The 26,436-nt window shown below is 51.2% G+C and overlaps 1 pseudogene; it reads left to right on the plus strand.

The window, feature by feature from the left end:
- Nucleotides 1-411: 411 nt before the first annotated feature.
- LOC149299306 (neural-cadherin-like) lies at nucleotides 412-26,198 on the plus strand (annotated as a pseudogene).
- The last annotated feature ends 238 nt before the right edge of the window (nucleotides 26,199-26,436 follow it).

Genomic DNA, 26,436 nt, shown 5'->3' on the forward strand with positions numbered 1-26,436 from the left:
GAACCACACAGGGAAGGACATACCGAGATGCCCAAACCCAAACCTGAGGTTCCCAGTTCCACCTACCAGGAAACCTCCCAAAACCAATGCTCTCCCATCAGCATTAACCCCCTAGATACCTGGTAAGCTAACGCACGACCGTGACAACAAACACACACCAGAAGAACACACACACAAAAGGAATAGGGAGGGAGGGTGGGACAAAGAGTGAGTGTCAGGTGAGCCAAAATGGAGACTGCTCCATTGGCGCCAAACCCCTAAATAGCCCACCGTTAACCCCTCCCCCCACATTCAAAAAATGCCGTCAGGACCTATCCCTGCTCGGCACACAGTCAACGGCCCACTAAGGCCCATTCTGAGCACGTGGGCTTCATTCCCATTGAATCCCCTTTTCCTAGCCTGCTGGGGGTGATGAGGACCCGGCTCAGCGGCTGCCTGCTCTGCATCCTCCTTTCCAGGTGCGCTCTGGTGTCTCTGGCCACCTGGACTGATGAAGGACCTAAACTCAGAAGACCTGTCTTCTCTGGGTCGGTGCGGGAGAACTGGCCCATAGGGACTAAAGTGAATGGGTTAAACATCCCCCTGAACAGGATCAGCCCCCAGCCTTGGTGCTCCGGGGTAACAGGTCGCCGGCTGCATCTGGAGCTACTCGGGGACAGGGGGTCTCTGTTTGAGGTCTATTTCCACCACAGGTATGCCCAGCTGTCTCTGAAGACCACCCAGGTGCTGGACAGGGAGGAGAGCTCCCGGTATGTGTTCAGACTGGGGCTGTGCTGCCAGCGGTGCTCCTCTCCGGGGCATGCTGTCAGCGAGCTGGCTGTGCTCACCGTGCACGTGTTGGATGAGAATGATAATGCCCCCCGGTTTGCCCCCGGGAACAGCTCCACGATCAGCCTGGATGAGACGGCGGGGCTGAGGTCCATGGTGTTCAGAGTCTTTGCCCACGATCCGGATCAAGGTACCAACGCGGAGCTGGTGTACTTCGCCGAGCCCACCAGCGACTACTTCTTCATCGTCCCGAAGACTGGCCAGGTGGTCCTGGTGGGGTCCAGGAGCCCCTCAACCTCACTGTGTATGCCCGGGACCACGGCCAGACCCCGCTGCGCAGCACCCCCCTACAGCTGCGGATCTGCCCCAGGGCCAAGACGTTTTCGGTACCCAGTAAAGAGGCATCTACGGGCATCTTCAGGTGGAAGAGGGCATCCCCCGTGCCCCAGGCGTTCTATGCCATCTCCATAGCAGAAGACGCCGCCCCGGGCTCTGCTGTGAGCGCCCTGGAACCTGGAGAACTCAATGGCTCCTCATTCCAGCCAGTCTCCCCCGGGGACTGTCCCATTGGGGTGAACTGGGAGACCGGCGCCGTGACCCTCTTCAGGACCCTGGACAGAGAGTCCGTCGCCAAACACCGCTGTCTCTTCAGAGTGCTGGACGGCACCGGTAAGGGGTCCATTCGGAACTCTGGTTTCCCCCCTTTCTCTCTGTCTCCCCCTTTCTCTCTGTCTCCCCCTTTCTCTCTGTCTCCCCCTTTCTCTCTGTCTCCCCTTTTCTCTCTGTCTCCCCTTTTCTCTCTGTCTCCCCCTTTCTCTCTGTCTCCCCCTTTCTCCCTTCTCTCTGTCTCTCTCTTTCCCCCCTTTCCCCCTCTCTCTGATGGAGTGATGCTGTGGGGGTGTTACTGTATATTTCGTTGTGAGGGGTATTGGGGTAATGCAGTTATTTGAGGGTCTGGGTTTCCTTTCTGGTGATCTTCACTTATCTGAGTGATTTATTAACTCTTTAGGTGTATTAACTCTTTGGGTGTATTAACTCTTTGGGTGTATTAACTCTTTGGGTGTATTAACTCTTTGGGCGTATTAACTCTTTGGCTGTATTAACTCTTTGGGTGTATTAACTCTTTGGGTGTATTAACTCTTTGGGTGTATTAACGCTTTGGGTGTATTAACTCTATGGGTGTATTAACTCTTTGGGTGTATTAACTCTTTGGTTGTCTTAACTCTTTGGTTGTCTTAACTCTATGGGTGAATTATTACTTCCCAATCTTCATCGGCTAGCTGGCAAGAGTTACCTGCACTATCCAGTGTAAAGTAGTGGGTGCTGGCGTAAACTCCCAACACGGGTGGTAACGTATAATGAGTGATCCTGGCGAGACCCGCTTCTATCAGTTTTAAGTGCGTTGGTATTGACTGGCTCCTCTCATAGATAAGGGGAATGATGCGTTATCAGCTGGGTGACATCACAGCCTTCGCTGCGCATTTGATCGCGATCAGTCTGGAGTTAATGAAAGAAAGTGATTAATATGAGAATGAAGTGTGAGAGATGACGGCATGGAGCGGGACGCCATCCGATATTACAGGAATTAAATATGATGATAGAGCGTCTGCATGTCCCGTTCCCTGTAATTAACGGAGGTTCAGGGCTGCTGTTCCGGATTAGTGGAGTAACGGGGGTTCTTTCAGGATTATCGCTAACACTTTGGATCCACAGATTTCAGTTCATATGGTGCTCTGATAATCCTCTTTACTCACAGAGGGGTCTCCTGCCTCATACTCATCTGATACATTATCGGGCCGCTCGCACCTTCTGCGCGCTATACATGCACGCTCGCACCTTCTGCGCGCTATACATGCACGCTCGCACCTTCTGCGCGCTATACATGCACGCTCGCACCTTCTGCGCGCTATACATTCACGCTCGCACCTTCTGGGCACTATACATTCACGCTCGCACCTTCTGCGCGTTATACATTCACGCTCGCACCTTCTGCGCGCTATACATTCACGCTCGCACCTTCTGCGCGCTATACATTCACGCTCGCACCTTCTGCGCGCTATACATTCACGCTCGCACCTTCTGCGCGCTATACATTCACGCTCGCACCTTCTGGGCACTATACATTCACGCTTTCACCTTCTGCGCACTATACATTCACGCTCGCACCTTCTGCGCACTATACATTCACGCTCGCACCTTCTGCGTGCTAGACATGGACGCTCGCACCTTCTGCGTACTAGACATGGACGCTCGCACCTTCTGCTCCAGGTGTTACTATTGAGCTCCATGCCAGACACTGCTCAGAAAGGATGATAGGGATCAGAGTCCTCCAGCAAACAGAGCTCTGCCCCAAACTGTATATTAGTTTAGCTCCCGTGGATTAAATGCAGAAAAGTGCACAGGAACCCGCTGGCGACCCACGAATCGCGACTTTCCTCCCATAATAAATAAATCCAAACAGGAGCCGAAACAAACAAAGGATTGCACTTTTCTGTTTGTTTAAGGAAATTGCTTTTTTCGATGCCGTTTCAGCTGGAAATGCGTTTCCCTTTTGTTTCGGATTTGTTTATTGATGATTGGCGCTCGAGACGCCGCGTGTACCTTGCGATGCGAAATCATTAACCTTTTCAGAGTGCTGAAAAACCGCAATTACGAATGATGTCAGACGCCCTTTGCATTCAGAAAGGTGTTCACGGCGAGCGTTTCTAGAGAAATGCCACGGATCCATATCCTTAATTACGGGCTGAGCCTGCGCGGGGCTCGTACCTTCGGGAACTGAAATATTTCAAGGCTCTTCTGCACGTCGGAGAAAAGATTCTTCATTTTATGTGAGAAGCGGAGCTGAAGCTTCTCCTTTGGTGGACATATTTCCTATGAGGTCATGACTCTTTGAAGAGTATTGTTGGGATGTTCCAGATTTATTAACCAAGATGATCCCATCCAGACAAGCCTGGCGGGGGCTGCCGGTCTTGCTAGATGCTTGCTGGGGTCGCCTTTGGGGTCTCCGCTGTCATAGGGCACTATGGTTTGGGGCACCAGCTGGCCCTTCATCCGAAAACGTCCCGCGAGGTGCTGTATATGGAGCATTCATGCCGGATCGATGTACGTCCCGGTTTGCGTGGCCAGGTGGGATGTCGCGGCTGGTAGTCCTTCGGTGGCAGCGGTGGGTTTGCTCCAAGTCCGCTTATCCCTCTTGTCAAGTTATCTATGGGGTTCCTTTAGTGTGACGGAGACCCGTACTCCGAGTATCTCCGCCATAGAGATCTTTCTTGCCGCTGAAAGCTCATTTAGGAATTAACCCTTTGTGATCACCCAAGCTCTAGTCGAGACTTAGAAGGAGCAAACAGCACAGCTATTTATACATAATTAGATCAGGAGTATACTCCCATCACTACCAGACAGCCCGACGCCTCCATAGAGTTCTTTGGTCACCGATGCCCAATGTATATTCCCCAGACCCCACGGCCACGCGAAACGCACCAATTCAGGTATATTTCCCATTAACTGTGTAATGAAACCATTCACCTGGGTAATGCGGATTAGGAAGCGGATGCTACCGCAGAACGAGGTTTATGGATAATTTAAAGCGACCCCGAAACGCCGGGGCTGATCTGTCTATCTCGTCACGCGCTATTCTGTAATCGTAGTAATGTGGAGTACCGCTTCTCCCGAGAGACGGATCGCTAAATACACGTCGGGAAGGATGCAGAGCTGTCCGGTCGAGTCCGTGTAACGCACGGTATTGTCGAGTCGCATCGTAGCTGCTGTCTCCGTCGCGTCATTTTCAATTCACATCGATCAGATTCCGACTCACGAGGAGACGTTAACCCATGAAACGCGAATGCGGCTGAGGAGGGGATCAAAGGGACGCTATCTGAAAATGATAGCATCCTATATGAATGAGTTTTTAAACGTATGGATTGTCGAAGTGTCTTCAGGTTGTGTCGGGGTCCGCGCGGGATATATCTGCGGGATGTGTCAGGGTCCGCGCGGGATATATCTGCGGGTTGTGTCAGGGTCCGCGCGGGATATATCTGCGGGTTGTGTCAGGGTCCGCGCGGGATATATCTGCGGGATGTGTCGGGGTCCGTGCGGGATATATCTGCGGGATGTGTCGGGGTCCGTGCGGGATATATCTGCGGGATGTGTCGGGGTCCGTGCGGGATATATCTGCGGGTTGTGTCGGGGTCCGCGCGGGATATATCTGCGGGATGTGTCGGGGTCCGCGCGGGATATATCTGCGGGATGTGTCGGGGTCCGCGCGGGATATATCTGCGGGATGTGTCGGGGTCCGCGCGGGATATATCTGCGGGATGTGTCGGGGTCCGTGCGGGATATATCTGCGGGTTGTGTCGGGGTCCGCGCGGGATATATCTGCGGGATGTGTCGGGGTCCGCGCGGGATATATCTGCGGGATGTGTCGGGGTCCGCGCGGGATATATCTGCGGGTTGTGTCGGGGTCCGCGCGGGATATATCTGCGGGATGTGTCGGGGTCCGCGCGGGATATATCTGCGGGTTGTGTCGGGGTCCGCGCGGGATATATCTGCGGGTTGTGTCGGGGTCCGCGCGGGATATATCTGCGGGTTGTGTCGGGGTCCGCGCGGGATATATCTGCGGGTTGTGTCGGGGTCCGCGCGGGATATATCTGCGGGTTGTGTCGGGGTCCGCGCGGGATATATCTGCGGGTTGTGTCGGGGTCCGCGCGGGATATATCTGCGGGTTGTGTCGGGGTCCGCGCGGGATATATCTGCGGGTTGTGTCGGGGTCCGCGCGGGATATATCTGCGGGTTGTGTCGGGGTCCGCGCGGGATATATCTGCGGGTTGTGTCGGGGTCCGCGCGGGATATATCTGCGGGTTGTGTCGGGGTCCGCGCGGGATATATCTGCGGGTTGTGTCGGGGTCCGCGCGGGATATATCTGCGGGTTGTGTCGGGGTCCGCGCGGGATATATCTGCGGGTTGTGTCGGGGTCCGCGCGGGATATATCTGCGGGTTGTGTCGGGGTCCGCGCGGGATATATCTGCGGGTTGTGTCGGGGTCCGCGCGGGATATATCTGCGGGTTGTGTCGGGGTCCGCGCGGGATATATCTGCGGGTTGTGTCGGGGTCCGCGCGGGATATATCTGCGGGTTGTGTCGGGGTCCGCGCGGGATATATCTGCGGGTTGTGTCGGGGTCCGCGCGGGATATATCTGCGGGTTGTGTCGGGGTCCGCGCGGGATATATCTGCGGGTTGTGTCGGGGTCCGCGCGGGATATATCTGCGGGTTGTGTCGGGGTCCGCGCGGGATATATCTGCGGGTTGTGTCGGGGTCCGCGCGGGATATATCTGCGGGTTGTGTCGGGGTCCGCGCGGGATATATCTGCGGGTTGTGTCGGGGTCCGCGCGGGATATATCTGCGGGTTGTGTCGGGGTCCGCGCGGGATATATCTGCGGGTTGTGTCGGGGTCCGCGCGGGATATATCTGCGGGTTGTGTCGGGGTCCGCGCGGGATATATCTGCGGGTTGTGTCGGGGTCCGCGCGGGATATATCTGCGGGTTGTGTCGGGGTCCGCGCGGGATATATCTGCGGGTTGTGTCGGGGTCCGCGCGGGATATATCTGCGGGTTGTGTCGGGGTCCGCGCGGGATATATCTGCGGGTTGTGTCGGGGTCCGCGCGGGATATATCTGCGGGTTGTGTCGGGGTCCGCGCGGGATATATCTGCGGGTTGTGTCGGGGTCCGCGCGGGATATATCTGCGGGTTGTGTCGGGGTCCGCGCGGGATATATCTGCGGGTTGTGTCGGGGTCCGCGCGGGATATATCTGCGGGTTGTGTCGGGGTCCGCGCGGGATATATCTGCGGGTTGTGTCGGGGTCCGCGCGGGATATATCTGCGGGTTGTGTCGGGGTCCGCGCGGGATATATCTGCGGGTTGTGTCGGGGTCCGCGCGGGATATATCTGCGGGTTGTGTCGGGGTCCGCGCGGGATATATCTGCGGGTTGTGTCGGGGTCCGCGCGGGATATATCTGCGGGTTGTGTCGGGGTCCGCGCGGGATATATCTGCGGGTTGTGTCGGGGTCCGCGCGGGATATATCTGCGGGTTGTGTCGGGGTCCGCGCGGGATATATCTGCGGGTTGTGTCGGGGTCCGCGCGGGATATATCTGCGGGTTGTGTCGGGGTCCGCGCGGGATATATCTGCGGGTTGTGTCGGGGTCCGCGCGGGATATATCTGCGGGTTGTGTCGGGGTCCGCGCGGGATATATCTGCGGGATGTGTCGGGGTCCGCGCGGGATATATCTGCGGGTTGTGTCGGGGTCCGCGCGGGATATATCTGCGGGTTGTGTCGGGGTCCGCGCGGGATATATCTGCGGGTTGTGTCGGGGTCCGCGCGGGATATATCTGCGGGTTGTGTCGGGGTCCGCGCGGGATATATCTGCGGGATGTGTCGGGGTCCGCGCGGGATATATCTGCGGGTTGTGTCGGGGTCCGCGCGGGATATATCTGCGGGTTGTGTCGGGGTCCGCGCGGGATATATCTGCGGGTTGTGTCGGGGTCCGCGCGGGATATATCTGCGGGATGTGTCGGGGTCCGCGCGGGATATATCTGCGGGTTGTGTCGGGGTCCGCGCGGGATATATCTGCGGGATGTGTCGGGGTCCGCGCGGGATATATCTGCGGGTTGTGTCGGGGTCCGCGCGGGATATATCTGCGGGTTGTGTCGGGGTCCGCGCGGGATATATCTGCGGGTTGTGTCGGGGTCCGCGCGGGATATATCTGCGGGTTGTGTCGGGGTCCGCGCGGGATATATCTGCGGGTTGTGTCGGGGTCCGCGCGGGATATATCTGCGGGTTGTGTCGGGGTCCGCGCGGGATATATCTGCGGGTTGTGTCGGGGTCCGCGCGGGATATATCTGCGGGATGTGTCGGGGTCCGCGCGGGATATATCTGCGGGTCGTGTCGGGGTCCGCGCGGGATATATCTGCGGGTCGTGTCGGGGTCCGCGCGGGATACATCTGCGGGTCGTGTCGGGGTCGGCGCGGGATACATCTGCGGGTCGTGTCGGGGTCGGCGCGGGATACATCTGCGGGTCGTGTCGGGGTCGGCGCGGGATACATCTGCGGGTCGTGTCGGGGTCGGCGCGGGATACATCTGCGGGACGTGTCGGGGTCGGCGCGGGATACATCTGCGGGTCGTGTCGGGGTCCGCGCGGGATACATCTGCGGGTCGTGTCGGGGTCGGCGCGGGATACATCTGCGGGTCGTGTCGGGGTCGGCGCGGGATAGGTCCGGGTTCATGCGGTATACACGTCCGGGTGCATGCGGTATACACGTCCGGGTGCATGCGGTATACACGTCCGGGTGCATGCGTTATATAGGGTGCATGCGGTATATACGTCCGGGCTCATGCGGTATATACGTCCGGGCTCATGCGCTATACGTCCGGGCTCATGCGCTATACGTCCGGGTTCATGCAGACCAGCATAAGACCTCGCTGAGAGAATGAAGATACTAACATGTTCTTTTATATGGTCGCTAGCAGCGTGTCTCGCGCAGGTCATTGTTCAGCTGACCGTCCTTTCTCAGGTTGGTGGAAGCAGATATCCTAACGAAGGCGAATCAAGAGAGGTCCGGAAACCCTCTAGGAAGAGATTCCCGGTGCATTGACTTTTAGTCTCATGTTAGACCCTCACCCGGTTTACCAGATACTTCATACCATCCTGAACTATAACGTGTCGCGGGATCGCCCCAGACGCAGAGACAGCACATTGTGTGGCCCTTGTCAGAGCCCCTAACCCCACGCATCAGATTGTGTGGCCCTTGTCAGAGCCCCTACCCCCACGCATCGCCCTCGGTGTGATTTTCCGCTGGAGACGTTTGCGCAGAAATCGGCTCATTTAAAAGGGAAAGGACGGCTGGATCCGTAGCTCGTGGTGGCCCGCAGGCTCATTTAAAAGGTATAGGATGGATCCGTAGCTCGTGGTAGCCCGGGGGCAATGTGATTTTCTAGATGTATGTAGCCGGAGCCATAGGCGGAAGGCGCCTGTCTGAGCGCAGCACGCCTCGGGTCCCCGCACACCGCTTGTCTGATCTCGTGAACAACAATAATAATAATTGCTTTGGGGGGCATTTAAATCATTTGGCACTTCTGGGGACTGGATACTGTTACCAAGGATTAACCCATGTGCATACACACAACCTATCCCGTTAGTAGGGACTGCATTTCAGTGCAGAGCGCACATTAATCTTTAAAAAAAAAACTATTTTAACTGCTTGGGTGGGTTGAATCACTTGAATGGTACAAGCTTATAATTAGCTGCTCTACAACACCTGATGTTTGAATAAAGAAGCCTTCAGGGCCAGGACAATGACTGGAGACGCTAGGCCGGTATTCTAGGAATAGTGGGAACTACACTGATGTTTTGTAACCAAATTCTTCCCTTCGGAACTCCGCCAGGAGCGGCTCTGTACCTCGTTCACCTGGAGCTGACCGTGGTGGACGTTAATGACCAGAGCCCAGAGTGGACAATGGAGCCCTCGCCTTTCCTGGCTGCGGTGTTACCTTCTGCTGGCCCGGGAACACGCGTGTATAAGCTACATGCTATGGATAAAGACGAAGGCATGAGCGGAGAAGTGGAGTATTTCTTATTGGAAGGTAATAATTCCAGAAACAGCATACGAAATGCACAATGTGTATGATCCCGACGAGTTCCTCTCTCAGATGTGTGCCATTTCTGGTGGGTATCCCAGAACCTTTTCTTCAAGCCCCCTGTAGGGCTTTTAACTTGGCATTGGGGCGAGGGTCTTCTTGCTTGAAGGTTTGCTCTCGATGTACAGTTTTATGACATCTGTTGGCTTTCCAGGTGGAGAAGACAGATTTGTCGTTGACCGCAGCACGGGTTGGATACGGACAACTAACCAGAGTCTACAGGAAGGTCAGGAGTATCTGCTCAACGTGCAGGCTGCTGATAAGCTTGGGATGAGAGGTTCCCCGGCTGTGGTGTCTGTGATCGCCGGTGTCAGACCCCCACAATTTAAACAAGCTTCGTACACCGTACACGTTCCAGAAAGCACTGCCCCGGGAAGCACGTAAGTCGCCATTCAACGGTCTCTTTGGTTTTGGAGCCGCTGCCCGCGATGGATTGACCTGTCCTCCGTGTTCTAGGTTGGTGACCGTATCCGCGATATCGCATCAAAGTAATCCCCTGAGCTACAGCATGGTCGCAGATCCCCAAAGCTTGTTCTCCGTTGACCGGATCACTGGCCAGGTGACGCTCATCAGGGCTGTAGATTTTGAGAGTGACCCGCAACAGTTTCTACTGGGAGTTACCGCTACCGAAAAGCCGATGGACCTGAAGAGCACCGTGCAGGTAGCCCAACAGACGGCGGACGGGGTCTAGGAGTATTTCTCTGTATATGCCGCAATGTACGCTGTTGTGTTGCCCCATATCTCATACATTCATAGCCAGGTAGTCATTATGTTTCAATGAAGTACGAGATCAGGAAACAGAGCTCCTATAATGTTCTTCCATAATGTTCCTATATATTTTAATTAAAGTGCTGCACAGAGAGGCTCGCCAATGCCTGCACAGATGGTGGGAGACTCTTTCTGGCCCAAAAGGAGATAAAATTGTGGAATTTATGCATCAGAAAGATGTCCGCTCGTGTGCCGGGACGTGCAGCACTTACGCACGCGTTTGGGGAGAACGCACCCCGGCAGGAGACGTTTAGTGGCTTGAGATGTCTCCGCGCGCATGGTATACATTTGGATGCGTTGCTATGTAATGCAGGTTGAATATTTTTCTCATTGAATATCTTGCAGGTGGCGGTTGGAATCACAGATATTAATGACTGCAAGCCAGAATTTCAGCAGCGAATCTATAGCAAGGATAACGTACCTGAAACAGTGCCTGCGGCAGCCGCTCTCTTTCAAGGTTAATGTGATAGTCCTTGCTGGCGTGGGGGGTCTTATAGCTCTCTACCCGTACGCCCCACGAGATAGAATGCACTTTTCAGGTGATAACTCTCACTTCTTGGTATATTAGGAGATAGCGGCTGAGAAGAGGATCTATTTGTTAATTACTGAAGAGGTAGAATTTTATTATTCGTTAAGAAACCGAGACTGACTCTTCTCCGTTCTGGGATTGGAAAACTTTCATTTTTTAAGACTTTGTCATATTTTTATAGTATAATATACAGTATAATATATGGTATAATATATAGTATAGTATATGGTATAATATATAGTATAATATAATTATATAGTATTATATATGGTATAATATATGGTATAATATATGGTATAATATATGGTATAGTATATGGTATAATATATGGTATAATTATTGTGAAGAACCCTGTCTGATCTTCACTGTTATTATTATTATTATATTTATTTGTACCCTGTTTGAATGTGGCTGCAGCTCCAGCCTTCAAAGAGACGATCCTATAACCCGGCTGGGGCTCTTAATCAGCCAGCACAGCCCTGTCTGCCCAGACGGCACCCGCACTACAGGGGGGATAACACAGGTGGGGGAACCCATTGTATCCCTTAATCCCCTCACCTGATACATCCCCTGTATACGGATGGGATTTGTGATGGGATGTGGCTGATAGGATTGGGGTTTGGGTTCGGTGCACAGTGAATGGAGATTGTATATACGTTCTGTGTGTTTGTAATAAAGAGAGTTCTGTTTTTAACCTCAAAGCATGAAGTCCTGTCTCATGATTGAGGGAAGTGCTGGTCTGTGACTGCTTTCTTCGGACAGCCGCAGCGCGTCCGCTTACTGGGAGAGGGAAGGAGCTGACGGGCAGTTGTGTCCAGTCTGGGGCACAGGACGATCCGTCACATTGGTGGCAAGCAGTGGGATCTACTCCTTCCAGACCAGAGCGGACCAAAGCAACTAGCCGCAGAACAAAGTTATACCCTGGCGAGGAAGAGCCAAACGGATCCACAGATGGGGTGGATTGAACAGTCACCGGGATGCGGGGTGACTTGAGGGGAGTCGAGACCCTCGAATCGGAGACTCCAGTATGGGAGTTTGAGAGACGGACCCGAGCCCGGCTCGTGAGATGGAGAGCGGCCCTAGAAAAGTGGAGCGCCCACCAAGGTACACATTTGCCCACCCTAGAACTACGAATCAGGGACCAGGTGAATGGGAGGCTCTACTTGTTCGGGGGACCTGCGTCTCCAGGTGAGGTTGCAGAGCTAGAGAGGCTGGTCCGACAGGAGATTGGGCTCGAAGAGGAGTACCGAGCCATATACTGGGAAGCCCGAGGCCCGCAGCGAAAATCCAGAAAGCCCCATTCTCCGGAAGGGATGGATGTTGGCGGGCCTGGCCTGTTGTGGGAGGCATTCGAGGAAAGGGGTTTCTTTGGCAGTGGCAACATGGACCGATGGTGGGACATTAGTGACAAGCGCCGGAGAGCCCTGCCGCCCACTGCAACAAGTGAACTCAGCCAAGACCTTGAGAGACTAGTAGACAGAGAATGGTGCCTCGAGGCAGAATACGTGGCGCTATTCGAGGGGAGCTACGCCCTGCAGTGTGAGCCGACAGATGTCACAGAGCGAGCTCCGGAGGCCGCTCACTGTAATTGGCAAGCCTCCGGACTTGAAGGTTCAGCCACTCTGCCCCTGGTATTGCAGCCAGAGCCCGAAGAGGTGAAAGTGGGCAATCACTTTTGGGAGGAAGTCTTCCGGGCGATTATGGACCGCATGCAGTCGCCCGAATTTGAGGCAGCGGTCTATGGGTTTCCACTAGAGGCGGCAGAAGCGCAGACAACAGGGCAGAGGGACGCTGTTCTCTGCCCAGCACCATGCGCCCCTCCTGCTCCGGCTGAAGCGCCGGCAGCGGGGCAGAGTGCCGCTGGCCTCTGCCCGCCCCACAGTGAAAGGTCCCTGCCTGCTAGCAGGGACCCACCAGGGCAGTGCGACGCGATCCTCTGCCCAGCACCGCAAAATGCCAGACCGGCAGAAGAGCCGGCCACGGGGCAGAGTGCTGCTGGCCTCTGCTCATCCCCCAGCACAGTGTTCCCGCCGGCTAACGAGGACCAACCAGAAGTGCTGGCACCCGGAGAGAGAGTCGCTGACCAGCAATCCTCGCTCTGGCTGAAACGCCGACAACAGGGCAGAGTGCTGCTGGCCTCTGCCCGCCCCACAGCGAAGGGTCCCCACCTGCTAGCAGGGAACCACCAGCGGAAGAGCTGGCCACAGGGCAGAGTGGCGCTGTTCTCTGCCCAGCACCATTCCCTGCACCAGCAGAAGCACTGGCGACCGGGCAGAGCGTCGCCGACCTCTGTCCTGCACCAGCAATCCTCGCTCTGGCTGAAACGCCGGCAACAGGGCAGAGTGCTGCTGGCCTCTGCCCGCCCCACAGCGAAGGGTCCCCACCTGCTAGCAGGGAACCACCAGCGGAAGAGCTGGCCACAGGGCAGAGTGGCGCTGTTCTCTGCCCAGCACCATTCCCTGCACCAGCAGAAGCACTGGCGACCGGGCAGAGCGTCGCCGACCTCTGTCCTGCACCAGCAATCCTCGCTCTGGCTGAAACGCCGGCAACAGGGCAGAATGCTGCTGGCCTCTGCCCGCCCCACAGCGAAGGGTCCCCACCTGCTAGCAGGGAACCACCAGCGGAAGAGCTGGCCACAGGGCAGAGTGACGCTGTTCTCTGCCCAGCACCGTTCCCTGCACCAGCAGAAGCACTGGCAACGGGGCAGAGAGCCGCTGACCTCTGCCCTGCTCTGCTTACACCCCCATTATCTGGCTCTCCCCAGCACGAGCATCCAGGAGGGGACGCAGGCGGCGACCCTCCCCAGCGGCTGTCACCAATTATGGGAGGAAGGGCAACCGGCACCCCTCCCCAGCGGCATGGTCCAGTGGGCAAAACGAGCCCCAGCTCGGAGAGCCAGGTAGGGGTAAGTGAAACTGCTGCTGCTTTGGAGTGGGCTCTTGTTGTTTGGGTGGGGGAATGTGGAGCTGACTCGGGACAAGCCCGTAGTCAGGGTAACCATGGGAGGGTTCCATCAGGTTGGGAGCCGAGTCTGGGCTGAGGGTCCAGAGGGGAAAGGAAGCCCTGGAGAAAGGTCTCCCATGCCTGCAGAGGAGACTAAAGAGGGCTGCCCACTGGAGAGGCTTCTGGGCTGGCCTCTTACCCTTTGACTACGGGCCAGGCCTAGGAGCCTGGGTGACTGACATGGGGCTGCCAGGGTGCCCCGGAGGCCGCACGCCCGCTCTCCCTACCCCGCAGGACTAGAGACAGTAGAGGCCCGGTCATCCCCAAGCCGATCCGTTAGGGATCTGGCTGTCTCTGCCGGACGTTTGCACAAGAGGGGAGTAATGTGAAGAACCCATGTCTGATCTTCACTGTTATTATTATTATTATTATATTTATTTGTACCCTGTTTGAATGTGGCTGCAGCTCCAGCCTTCAAGGAGACGATCCTATAATCTGGCTGGGGCTCTTAATCAGGCAGCACAGCCCTGTCTGCCCAGACGGCACCCGCACTACAGGGGGGAATAACACAGGTGGGGAAACCCATTGTATCCCTTAATCCCCTCACCTGATACATCCCCTGTATACCAATGGGATTTGTGAGGGGATGTGGCTGATGGGATTTGTGATGGGATGTGGCTGATAGGATTGGGGGTTGGGTTCGGTGCACAGTGAATGGCGATTGTATATAAGTTCTGTGTGTTTGTAATAAAGAGAGTTCTGTTTTAACCTCAAAGCATGAAGTTCTGTCTCATGATTGAGGGAAGTGCTGGTCTGTGACTGCTTTCTTCGGACAGCCACAGCGCGTCCGCTTACTGGGAGAGGGAAGGAGCTGACGGGCGGTTGTGTCCAGTCTGGGGCACAGGACGATCCGTCACAATTATATAGTATAATATATGGTATAATCTATAGTATAATATATAGTATAATATAGCTTCCTGCATCAGTCTGAAAGATGTCACCCATGTGGTGAGATACTCGGTGCTCTATTTCTATAATGCTCCTACTTCCAGAAGTGGAATTAGCAGAGTATGTGTGTGTGTATGTGTGTGTATGTGTGTTTATGTATGTGTGTTTGTGTGTGTATGTATGTGTTTGCATGTATGTAGATATGTATGTGTGTGTGCGTGTGTGTGTATGTATGTGTGTATATATATTTATGTATGTGTGCGTGTGTATGTGTGCGTGTGTGTATGTATGTGTGTGCGTGTGTGTGTATATATATTTATGTGTGTGTGTGTGTATGTGTGTATATATATGTATGTATGTGTGTATATGTATGTATGTATGTGTGTATATATATATGGATGTATGTGTGTATATATATTTATGTATGTATGTGTGCGTGTGTATGTATGTATGTGTGCGTGTGTATGTGTGTGTGTGTATAAGTGTATAAATGTGTTGGGTAAAATGTCATTTTCCCTTTAAGGCTTCAAAATAATTTTCACCCAGTGATATCTGGGAATAAAGAAAGTGAACGTCGAGCAATCAGCAGCAGACTCAATTACAGCCGTAATCCCCAAAACCGTACGGCTGTCCTACTATAGGGCTGTGTCAGCTGCCAGCTGTATTGATGTGTAATGATATGGTGTATCAGAGCGCCGCGCATGCTTATTGTTCTTGCTTCTAACCAGTGACAGCCACCGACTGCGACTCCGGTTTGAATGCCGAGGTTTCCTATTATTCTTTGAGCCCCGATTTTGGCATCTCCGAGGAGGGCGTTATCAGCCCCGTCCGGGAGTTGGATTACGAGAGGCCCAACCATCTTTACGAGTTTGTGGTTCTGGCGATAGACCACGGAGAAGACCCAAACACCGGGACAGCCACCGTCCGCATCCGTGTCTCCAACGTGAACGATGAAGCTCCGGAGTTTTCTCAAACCACGTAGGTGCAGCTCACGAGACTCTTCTTAGTTAGGGTAGGGCCGACATGGAGGTGGCAAACCTTTCCCCTTCACAGCGTGGAAGTAATGGATCCAAAATAGATTCAAACTTGAGAGTTTTGGGCAATCTTTCCCAAAGATTAATTGTTAAACTTTGGGCAATTTTCTAAGCTTCGCTTCCAAAGGGGAGGGCAATACAATGCTAGGTGATCATTTTAGAAGAGGGATAGTGTTGTCAGGTAATTAACAGCCACTCTATACTGCCCCTCGCAGGCCGGGGTAATGGTGCACGCGCTGCGCGAGGCTTATGAAATGCCGTTTCTGTTGTCCTGTATGTTGCACTCGCTCTACCCGGGGTGCCGTGTATAGCCCTGATTGTCATGATCCGAGCACTTGACAGCTTGTGGGTCATGCTAACGGGTTTAAACATAATGTAATGTACCATAAAATAAATGAGACGGACAACCAAATGGATTTTGAAAAGCACTGTGACACGTAAAACTTTATTTGAATTTTAAAATGTACACAACTTTGTAACATTGTAACCTCCATGACTTAGGGTCCCTCCACCCCTACTACCACACTTCACTCCATGGAGGTTACTACCACACCCCTTAAGGATAAACCGACATCCTTTCCAGACAGCTCCACCCACGTCCGGGAGCTGCCACCAACTTTTGCCGTGCACCCCTACCACGAGCCGTAAACCGCACCAGCACGTGGCATAAGCACAACGGCCCCCTCATTCCCTTGGGACCGTGCCCGTGGGAAACGCCCACAAAACGTGACAAATAAACACGGCTCCCATACCTCAGATGAGAAACCACCCAATTATAACCAGGTACCACGAATAAGTATCCTAAAAACAGCCAACCGGAACCTCAGTTCCCCGCCAACGAAGTCAAGCTGCACCACGTGCCCCCACCCCAAGGACACAAACCGGAAACAACACACTAACAATAGGGCGGGCGGGAGGGAAAAACTTCTTCACTGCTTCCAAAATTTTAAAAAGTGGAAGGCCACGACCCCTGGCCTTCCTTAAATAGCCAAGTGGCCACACGCCCACTTGATTTGCCTAGGGCCAATCTGAGGTCAAGCCTGACCCTTACAATAATCAAGGCCGGATCATGGGGCCCCTCCTGCTATTTTGTGGTGTCTCCGGGGCCTACTGAATGATTGCAGGGCCATTAGTCAGTTTAATGAGCGTGAGATGGTCGTTTAAAGAGAGGCGTCTCGAGGGGCCAAAGTTTCTTTTGTTTTGTCCATTAACGCATCTCGGTGTATTGCCGGAATCCTTTCTTCTCTCCCTTCTTCTCCCCCATCACAAACTTGCACCTTCTGTAACTGATACATTGTTGCCCTACTTTTATTCTTTAAAGCCTCCTTTGTCTTGCGAGACCTTCCCGCGAAGTATTCCAAACTCCCATCTCTCTCCCCCTCGTCACTTTATAGCTTTAAAACTGTCAAAGCTAAAATCAGTTTGCTCATTAGACCGGAGGCAAAGACAGGGGCCTTGGGCTATAATTTGTTGCCGAGCGGCGTTAGCTTCCCTCCAGCCTGGTGCATTAAACGAGGGATTCACAAATAATCTCCTCTCCAGTCTCCTTCAATTTGCAGCCGGTGATCCGGACAGAGCAGACGTCTCCGCGTAATGGCCGTTGGTTACCCTTTTTTCTCATTCAGGGTTTTCTCATTTCATATTTCTTCCGCTTGCACAAATTCATGCAATTGTTTTTTTTCTTTTTTAACCTATTATTAACGATGACATGTCTGTAACTGCCGCGATTCTTTGGAGCGCGATACGTTTTAAAGCCGGGCGTAGAACGTCTATTACGTCTCTGCCGGGGAGAAGGTCACAGTTCGGTCTTTTTTCTTTATGGCGTAAAATATTGTAGCTTCACTCCCATAACCTAATACATTGTAATACATTGCGGTCCATCAGGTCTCTCCCAACGAAGGCTCGAGAGTTTGTCCCAATACGATCCATAAATGAAAGGCGACTGCATAGACTTCATTCTATAACTTCTTTGCCAGGGCCGGTGAGGCTGGGATGAGTTTTCGGCTCAGAAGACCTATAGGTTTGGTGTTGGCCGAGCCTCGGGGTAGGAGGTAGCACTGAATGGGTCTCTTGGCAGCGTTTCTCTGCGGAGGAACTTGATTATGTACTCCGTTTTCCAGATACAGAACGTTTGTATCGGAGGAAGCTGCTCCCAACACCCTGGTTGCCACCGTACATGCCTTTGATCCAGATGGAGATCATGTGACTTACAACATTTCGGAAGGAAATAAAGAAGGGAGCTTTATTATTGAATCCGAGAAAGGTACGTAGAGCTATATTTTGTATACATCCATAACTAACACCCCCCCCCCAATGCCACCGATGCTTTTTACAGATACCTGACGATTTCTCGCATATTCTGCTACATAAAGAAGAAAATTAGTCATCGAGATAAAATCGAGTTCCTCACCAGAATTCCGTCACAGTAACTATAACTTGAAGTTCCTAAATAATTGAGTAGGGGGTATCACTTACCCTGGGTTAAGGATTTGTAACAATGGGACTGATTTATCCTCAAACCATTTAACAGGAATAATCCGTCTTGGTTCTAACCTGCTTCCAAAGCCGATCATGGAGCCGAGTATGTTCTGTATGTGACCGCCACAGATGACAACGCTTCGGGGGGTCCTCACAGCCTCACCAGCACAACTACAGTCGTCGTGAGAGGTTTTAACCATGGTTGTAGGTCATGTTAATCAGCCAAGCTTTTTTTCTCAAAAGCTTATGAGAAAATGTTCTTCACGTGTTATAGCAGGAATTGCCAGTCACATCGCCTCCGTGCTTTCTCTAACACGTTTCCCACGCAGGAGTCCTGACAACCCTTCAGAGCTTTGATCGGGAGAAGCAGAAAGAGTTCCCCGTCACCATCAAAGCCACAGACCAGGCGGCCGAGCCTCTCATAGGGCTGTGCCAGATCAACATACAGATCCAGGACCAAAATGACAACGACCCCAGCTTTGAGAACAACCACTACGAATGTAATTGAGTCTCCGTGGGTAGAGTATGAGATCTCTACAAGCACCAAGTCCCCATCATGTTCTTCTGTCCTCTTCTAATTATAGCTTTAAGTGGAATTCAGCGTTAAGAGTCTTCCTAGATCTGCTGGTCCACAAGAGCTTGGCCAGCTCGCCCATGGGGTATTTGGGACCCCAGTGGACAACATGGAATTCAAATGTTTTCATTCTTGTCCCAGATTTCCTGAGAGAAGATGCTGCCATGGGAAGCAGCTTCCTCCGCGTTGCGGCCCGTGATGACGATTATGGCGTGAATGGAACGATCACGTACTCCGTGTCTGGAGAGGAACCGGTGGCCTTCAGCATTAACACCTCTACGGGGTGGCTTTATGTTCGCCAGCCAATATCTGGGGTAACGTAGCAAGCGTTTACATGCCGTGTTTAGAGAACCAACTTACATTTCAACAAGTGATAGTACTCTTAAATGAAAATATCGCGGGGTCACCTTCTGACCCCAGACCCCTTTATACAATATGACTTATAGTAGGATTGTAAGCCACTATATATATAATGCAATAATAAGATATGGCGCACTTGTATCTCTCTTTTGTTCCTAATATTAAGTAACCGGTTTAATGTACATATTGCAAAACTACAATGTATCTCTTATGACAGCGAGTAGCTTTGTGTTTGGATATTTCAACTTTATGCTTTGCAAACACAGCTGGTGGCTTTCTAAGTGGGGACGTAACGGGGCTTTTTGGATAGTTTTAAGGCATTGTCAAGCTGTTATGTTTGCTTTTTCTGAAATCAAAAGTCTCTACGGCCAGACGATGACATCTGGACACTGATTGGAAGGCCCCCGTGTGAGTCCCCGAGGTTACCGCTAAACGAGACTCTCCATTGCAGAATGCCAGCTGTTTGCTGAGAATCGTCCACTGTCTTTTTTTTTCTTGTTTTTTTTTTTTACGTGCCTCTGGGTAGCTTTGCAATTGAAAATTGGTTGGGGCGATAGAATGAAAAACCCTCTAGGACAAGTACCATACAACTAATTAACACTTTGAGTACCAGAGTATGTGAGTGGTGCATGAAACTCCTCAACCATCTGTCACTCACAGCTTTTAAATCAATTAGGAGAGCATTTTTGGGTTTGTTTTTTTTGTCGGGGAGGTTGCTGAATGGAGAAGGTTTAAGTGAATGTAATTAATTTTTTTGTCTTAACCTTTTTTTCCCCCATCAGAAATCATTAATAACACTAGAGGTCACCTCACGGACGGAGGAAATAGAAGCACACAGGTGGAAGTAGCCGTTCGAATCACAGATGCTCAGAATCAGCCTCCGGTCTGGGAAAAAGAAAGATATGACCTGGTGATTCCAGAAAATACCATGAGAGATACGCCTGTTGTGGTATGACGTGACCTCTGACCTGGAAACCAGTGGAATTTTTCCACCCGTCGGTGGGAACTGTACAATGCTTCCAGCCATTGGTTGGGCACCTTACAATGCTTCGCGACATTGGTAGGAGTCATAGAAGGATTCCGCCCATTGGTGTATGATCTCATTTGAATATGGATTTCTCCCTCATGCCTGGCTACCAGGGATCATTCCCATCTAGACATCTGCTTCCCGTTAGGCCTGATATGAAACTAGTGAGAGGGAACGGGGTATGGAGACATCACCACTAAGGAGCCTTAATCACCCTTCTAATGTCTGTCATTTCCGAGTGGACTTCCTGCTGTTGAGGGCTTCTTTTTACTGTAATTTACTGTTAATTACACAATGTTCTGCCATTCCTACAGATCGTTAAAGCTTCCTCACTGCTGGGAGACCCTCGTGTGACGTACAATTTAGAGGAAGGTTTGGTACCGGAGACTAACATGCCCGTTCGTTTCTACCTGACGGTAAATCGAGAAGAAGGCTCTGCCTCCGTTCTTGTAACTGAACCTTTAGATTATGAAACAACCAGGACTTTTTTCCTGAAGATCCGAGCTCAGACCGTTGCTGCTGTGCCATTGGCTGCCTTCACTACGGTGTACATTAACATTACAGGTAGAATCTCCGGATATCAATTCTGTGCCTGCGCTGCTAGAACAGCAAATGTGAAGCCGGACTTGTTTATATTGCAGATGTGAATGACAATGTGCCCTTCTTTACGTCGTCCATATATGAGGCCACCGTTACAGAAGGCCTTGAATTGGGAACATTTGTGCTCCAGGTGTCTGCATCTGACCAAGATCTCGGACTGAATGGAGATGTGAGTTCATATGTGAAACCTCATCACACGCACACTCTGACTCCTATAGCTCTGTGTTCCTAGGTATACTAAATGCGGTACCAACTTATAAAATCTGCACCCATTGACGCATGTTCTTCAGATATCCCTGGTCCTTCTAGCCATAGCATATATTCCTGTAATTTGCACATGTAAAACAAAGTGCTTTATGGCCATACCAATCCGTAGGACAGGGCCATACCAATCCGTAGGACAGGGCCATACCAATCTGTAAAACAGGGCCATACCAATCCGTAGGACAGGGCCATACCAATCCGTAAAACGGGCATACCAATCTGTAAAACAGGGGCATATTAATTCGTAAAACATGGCCATACCAATCTGTAGGACAGGGCCATATCTATCTGTAGGACAGGGCCATATCTATCTGTAGGACAGGGCCATACCAATCTGTAAAACACGGCCATACCAGTCTGTAAGACAGGGCCATACCAGTCTGTAAGACAGGGCCATACCAGTCTGTAAGACAGGGCCATACCAATCTGTAAAACAGGGCCATACCAATCTGTAGGACAGGGCCATACCAATCAGCAGGACAGGGCCATACCGATCCATGGGACAAGGCCATACCAGTTCATAGGACAGGACCATAACATTTCATAGCATAGGGCCATACCTATCAAGAGGACATGGGTGCATACCAGTTTATAGCACAGGGCCTTAACGATTCATGGGACAGGGCAATACTGATTCATAGCACAGGGCCATACCGATCCATAGGAGAGGGGTGTATATCAGTTCATAGTACAGGGCCATACTGATCCGTGGGACACAGCCATACCAATATCTACACTAGACCAGGGGGTCAGCATGTTAATTAGAGTTACTGATGCCACATAGGGGGGTTTTCTCGCCTGATAACACTGTCTGGTATTAGGGCCAGATTGTTGATTGTTGAGGGGTCACGTGTCAGTTAAAGCCACAAATAAATAATAAAGAGAAATTAAATTGGTTCGCGGCAGAGCAGACAGACTTTTTGCTTATCGGATCGCAGCATTTCCTGTGCACCGGCATTACTGTTACGTTAATAATATATGTAGTCCTGGCAGAACATGTTCAGTAAAAGCTTCCAGGCCTTTGCAACAAAGAGCATTAGTGATTTCCATCAGCTCCACCTTATATCAGCAAAGTGTTTTCAGGCCAGCCTGCGCTAACTGTGGTCTGATTGTCTTGCTCCAGATCACCTATTTTATTTTAGAAGATCGCAGCGGAGACCATGCTCTGTTCTACATCGATCCCCAGACAGGAGTCATTTACACAGCTGCCGTGTTTGACCGGGAGACCAAGGGCTCATATCTCCTAGAAGTTATGTCGTCAGATGGATCAGAGTCTGCTCGACCTGGAAAACATGGGCAACCCAATTCTGGTGAGGATAATATGGGGTGCACAGTGGCCTTACTGCTCAACCGAAGTGCAGCATACATCCCAAGATCTATTCCTAAATAGTTGCCCACAACCCTCCCCACCCCAAGCTCCTGCTGAGATACCCATAGCCCTCCCTACCCCTCCCTACCCCAAGATCTGATCCTGCCGAAATACCCATACCCCTCCCTACCCCAAGGTCTGATCCTGCTGAGATACCCATGCCACTCCATACCCCAAGGTCTGTTCCTGCTAAGTTGCCCACAAACCACCCCAATGTATGTTCACAAAGAGGTGCCCATAGCCCATAAAACCCCAACGCCTCATCCTGCTGAGGTGCCCATAGCCCTTCATACCCCAAGGTCTGATCCTGCTGAGATGCCCATACACCTCCATACCCCAACGTCTGATCCTACTGAGATACCCATACCCCTCCATACCCCAACGTCTGATCCTACTGAGATACCCATACCCCTCTTTACCCCAACATCTGATCCGGCTGAGATACCCATACCCCTCCATACCCCAAGGTCTGATCCTGCTGAGATACCCATGCCCCTCTTTACCCCAACATCTGATCCTGCTGAGATACCCATACCCCTCCACACCCCAACATCTGATCCTGCTAAAATACCCAAGAGTCTGATCCTGCTGCAGTGCCAGAGGGAGGGTCAATTGTTACGTTGGTAACTCTCAGCCCTGTTACCTCCTCACCTTTTAAATATTTAGGGTTGGGCACACCTGTCAACATGTAAAGAAACACAGGGATTAACTCATGCAGTTCTGTTTGTATAAAATTACTTTAAGCTGCCAGAAGCTTATGCAAATCATGTCACTGTTTGTTTATTTAAATTTAGTTATGCACAAAAAATGAAATGTATTCTTTTATGCAATGCTAATGAAAACTATTCTAGAAGCATCTTCAGGCTTCACAAACGGCTTAATATTGTGAATTTATAATGGTGTTCAGAAGGATCTACGTCCTAACGCTCCTCTGAAGAGCAGCGCGGTTTGCAAATGAGAACAAATTAACCCCAATAAAATGCGTTATTGGGGCGATTGGGCCAGAAATAAAAAATTTAAAAAATGAGCCATTGACATGGGGCATCAGTTATACTCGTGTTATCCATTGAAACAAATTCCCGTCCACATTCATCTCATCTTCAAGAGATTTGGAATAACGCGGCTGTATAAATTGTTTCCGAGCCGCAGGGTCTGTCCGCGGATTGTCTGCAGATTAGTTTTCATTTAACGTGCGGGCGGCCAGTTTAAGGAATTGCGGCTGACAGTAGTGCCTCTGTGAAGTATTTTAATCTCCTGCCTCTCGTCTCTGCAGACTCGGCGTACGTGCGCGTTTTCATCAGCGATGTTAATGATAACCAGCCGGCCTTCGCTCAGCGCGCTTACCACGTTAACGTGCAGGAAGACCAGGACGTGGGATCCATTGCTGCCCTTGTCAGTGCCACTGATCCAGACGAAGGTGAAATAAGTGTGACCGAGTTGTAAGAGAGTTACAGAGCTCTGCCCCCAAAGAGTTATAAATGTAGGAATGTGACCAAGGATAGTTCAGCTGGGTCTAGGAATGTGACCAAGGATATTTCAACTGATACCCCTAGACCAGGGGTTTCCACCCCTAGTTCTCAAAAGAGTAAAGAATGGTAATAAACTGATTTTTTGTACCAAGAAGAAATTGCTAATCTACATAAAGTCCATGTAACGGAAGTTTGGTGAGCAAAGGAATTATCAGTAACTAGTAATATCTCATTCCTGTACTTATCAGTAATGCGGATCATTCATTTGACTCGACATACAAGTCGTTCCATTTAAAGGGAAGCTGTTTGGTTTGGAAGAAGCTCTCGTAATGTTTGTTTATGTTACAGGGATGAATGCAAAGATCCGCTATCAGATCACAGCTGGGAATAACGGGGGAGCCCTGGATGTAGACCCAGAAACCGGTGCTGTCTTCATTTTCCAGCCACTGAATTACGAGGAGGTGCCGGTCTATGAACTCACTGTGCTGGCGTCGGACGGGAAGTGGGAAGATTATACCACGGTCATGATCAACGTGTTGAACAAAAATGATGAGGTTCCGGTTTTCTCTCAGAACGAGTACCAAGGTCGCATAATGGAAGAACTGTCACACTTACCGGTTTTGGTACTGCAGGTATCCCTTTCTACACCACTTGTCTCTTGTACTTTGAACATGTTTCCAGAATTAGTTTGACCTCATCTTCCTTATAACTCTCAGAACAAGGGGGTTAGGGGTATTCTTCAAATGTTCTTGGCCAATAATAACAATACTACTGTGTTTACTCTTTGACGTATGTCAAGGTTTCTGCTGTAGACCCAGATGACCGAGAACAAGGAACCTTGAAGTATTCTCTGCATGGAAGCGGAGCCGGTAATGTTTTTACCATAGATGAAAGGACAGGAGGAATATTTGCCCAAAAGCCTCTGGATCGCGAGGAACACGCTCTCTGGAGGTTTGTGGTTCTTGCCACAGATGAAGGAGGAGATGGCCTCACAGGATTTGCCGATGTGATCATTTATGTAGATGATGTGAATGACCACGTACCGCATTTCATCTGCGAGAGAAACACCTGCAGTGGAGATGTGCTGGAAAACGCTCCTGCCAATGCGTCCGTCATGGAGATGAGTGCAGTTGATCGAGATGAGAAAACCAAGGGTTCCAATGCTATTCTGATTTACTCCATTGTTAACAATCCCCTGGATTTGCTTAACCGAAGCATCTTCGGCATAGACTCCACCACCGGTGTTATTTATACAGCCCTCGGGAACCTAGACCGTGAAGAGACAGATACTTACTTTCTTCTTATTGAAGTTGAAGACGGCGGAGGAATGAGTTCCACCGGTACGGCAACTATTCATGTTCTAGATATCAACGATCACGCTCCGGTGTTCACCCAGGATACGTGGCATGCTACTGTCTGGGAGACAAGTGAAATCAACTCTAACGTCCTTCAGGTGGTGGCAGTAGATGAAGATGACGGAGAAAACGCTTTATTGTCATTTAGCATCGTTGGAGGAGACCCAGGCCACGCATTCAATATTGAAAGCAACCAAAAGGAGAAACACGCGATAATTAAACTTAATAAGAAGCTGGATTATGAGATCCCTGAGGAACGGAGATTTAACCTTACCATCGAGGTCCGGGACTGTGATTTTTCTTCAGTTTCCCACTGCCTGATCGAGTTACAGGACTGCAATGACCATCTGTTTTGCAAGTGCCCCCTTTCTTGGAAAATACCGTTACGGTCACAGCTTCTGACGCCGACTCCGAATTAAATGGACAGTTTGCTTATGGCATTCACGCAGAGTCTGATGTCTTCGGTCAGATTTATGTTGACCAAAGTGGGGCTGTCAAAGTGGTGAAAGCCCTAGACCGGGAGGTTACTTCCCAATACCACCTGGTCATTGTAGCCTCAGACCGGGGTATCCCAGTTCAAACAGGAAGCGCAACTGTCATTCTAGACCTTATGGATGTTAACGACAACGGGCCAGCATTGGCTGCTCCGTACAAACCTATTGTTTGGGAAAACGCAGTCTGGCCTCAGAGGGTCCATGTCAACGAGACGTCGGATTTTTTGTATGCTGTGGATCTTGATACTGCAGAGAACGGAGCCCCGTTTACTTTTACTTTGCCAAATGACCATCAGAATTCTTCAACATTCATGCTAATTGACCACGGAAACAGCACGGCCTCTATTGAGACTCTGAGGCCCTTCGATCGAGAGATAGAGAGGGCTTTTTATCTTCCAGTTATAATTACGGATAGCGGAAACCCGCCTCGGGCCGCCACAAGCACGTTAACCATAACCGTTGGTGATCAAAATGATAACCCGCACCGAGGAGCTCACAAAGACATCGGCGTTTACATCCTGGAAAATGAGTAGCCTCAATAGTCTCTTCTCTGCTGTTGTGACCAGTGTTGTAGCTATTAATTATATCTTTACGTTCTCTGTCCCAGATGCATTATTTTACATGCTTTGGCTCAGAAATCTAATTTTCTTCTTGTCACCAAGTCTTTAATAACCCTTCCTATCCCCCCCCGAACATCAGTTTGGTTATGCGTACGTTCTCTTGATAAAGAGGCAGGAATAATGTTTGTTTTTAAACTGATTATAGAGACCC

This window comes from Sceloporus occidentalis, unplaced genomic scaffold, assembly GCF_023333645.1.
Source record: "Sceloporus occidentalis isolate IW3139 unplaced genomic scaffold, rSceOcc1.0.p SCAF_29, whole genome shotgun sequence".
NCBI classification, from domain to species: domain Eukaryota; kingdom Metazoa; phylum Chordata; class Lepidosauria; order Squamata; family Phrynosomatidae; genus Sceloporus; species Sceloporus occidentalis.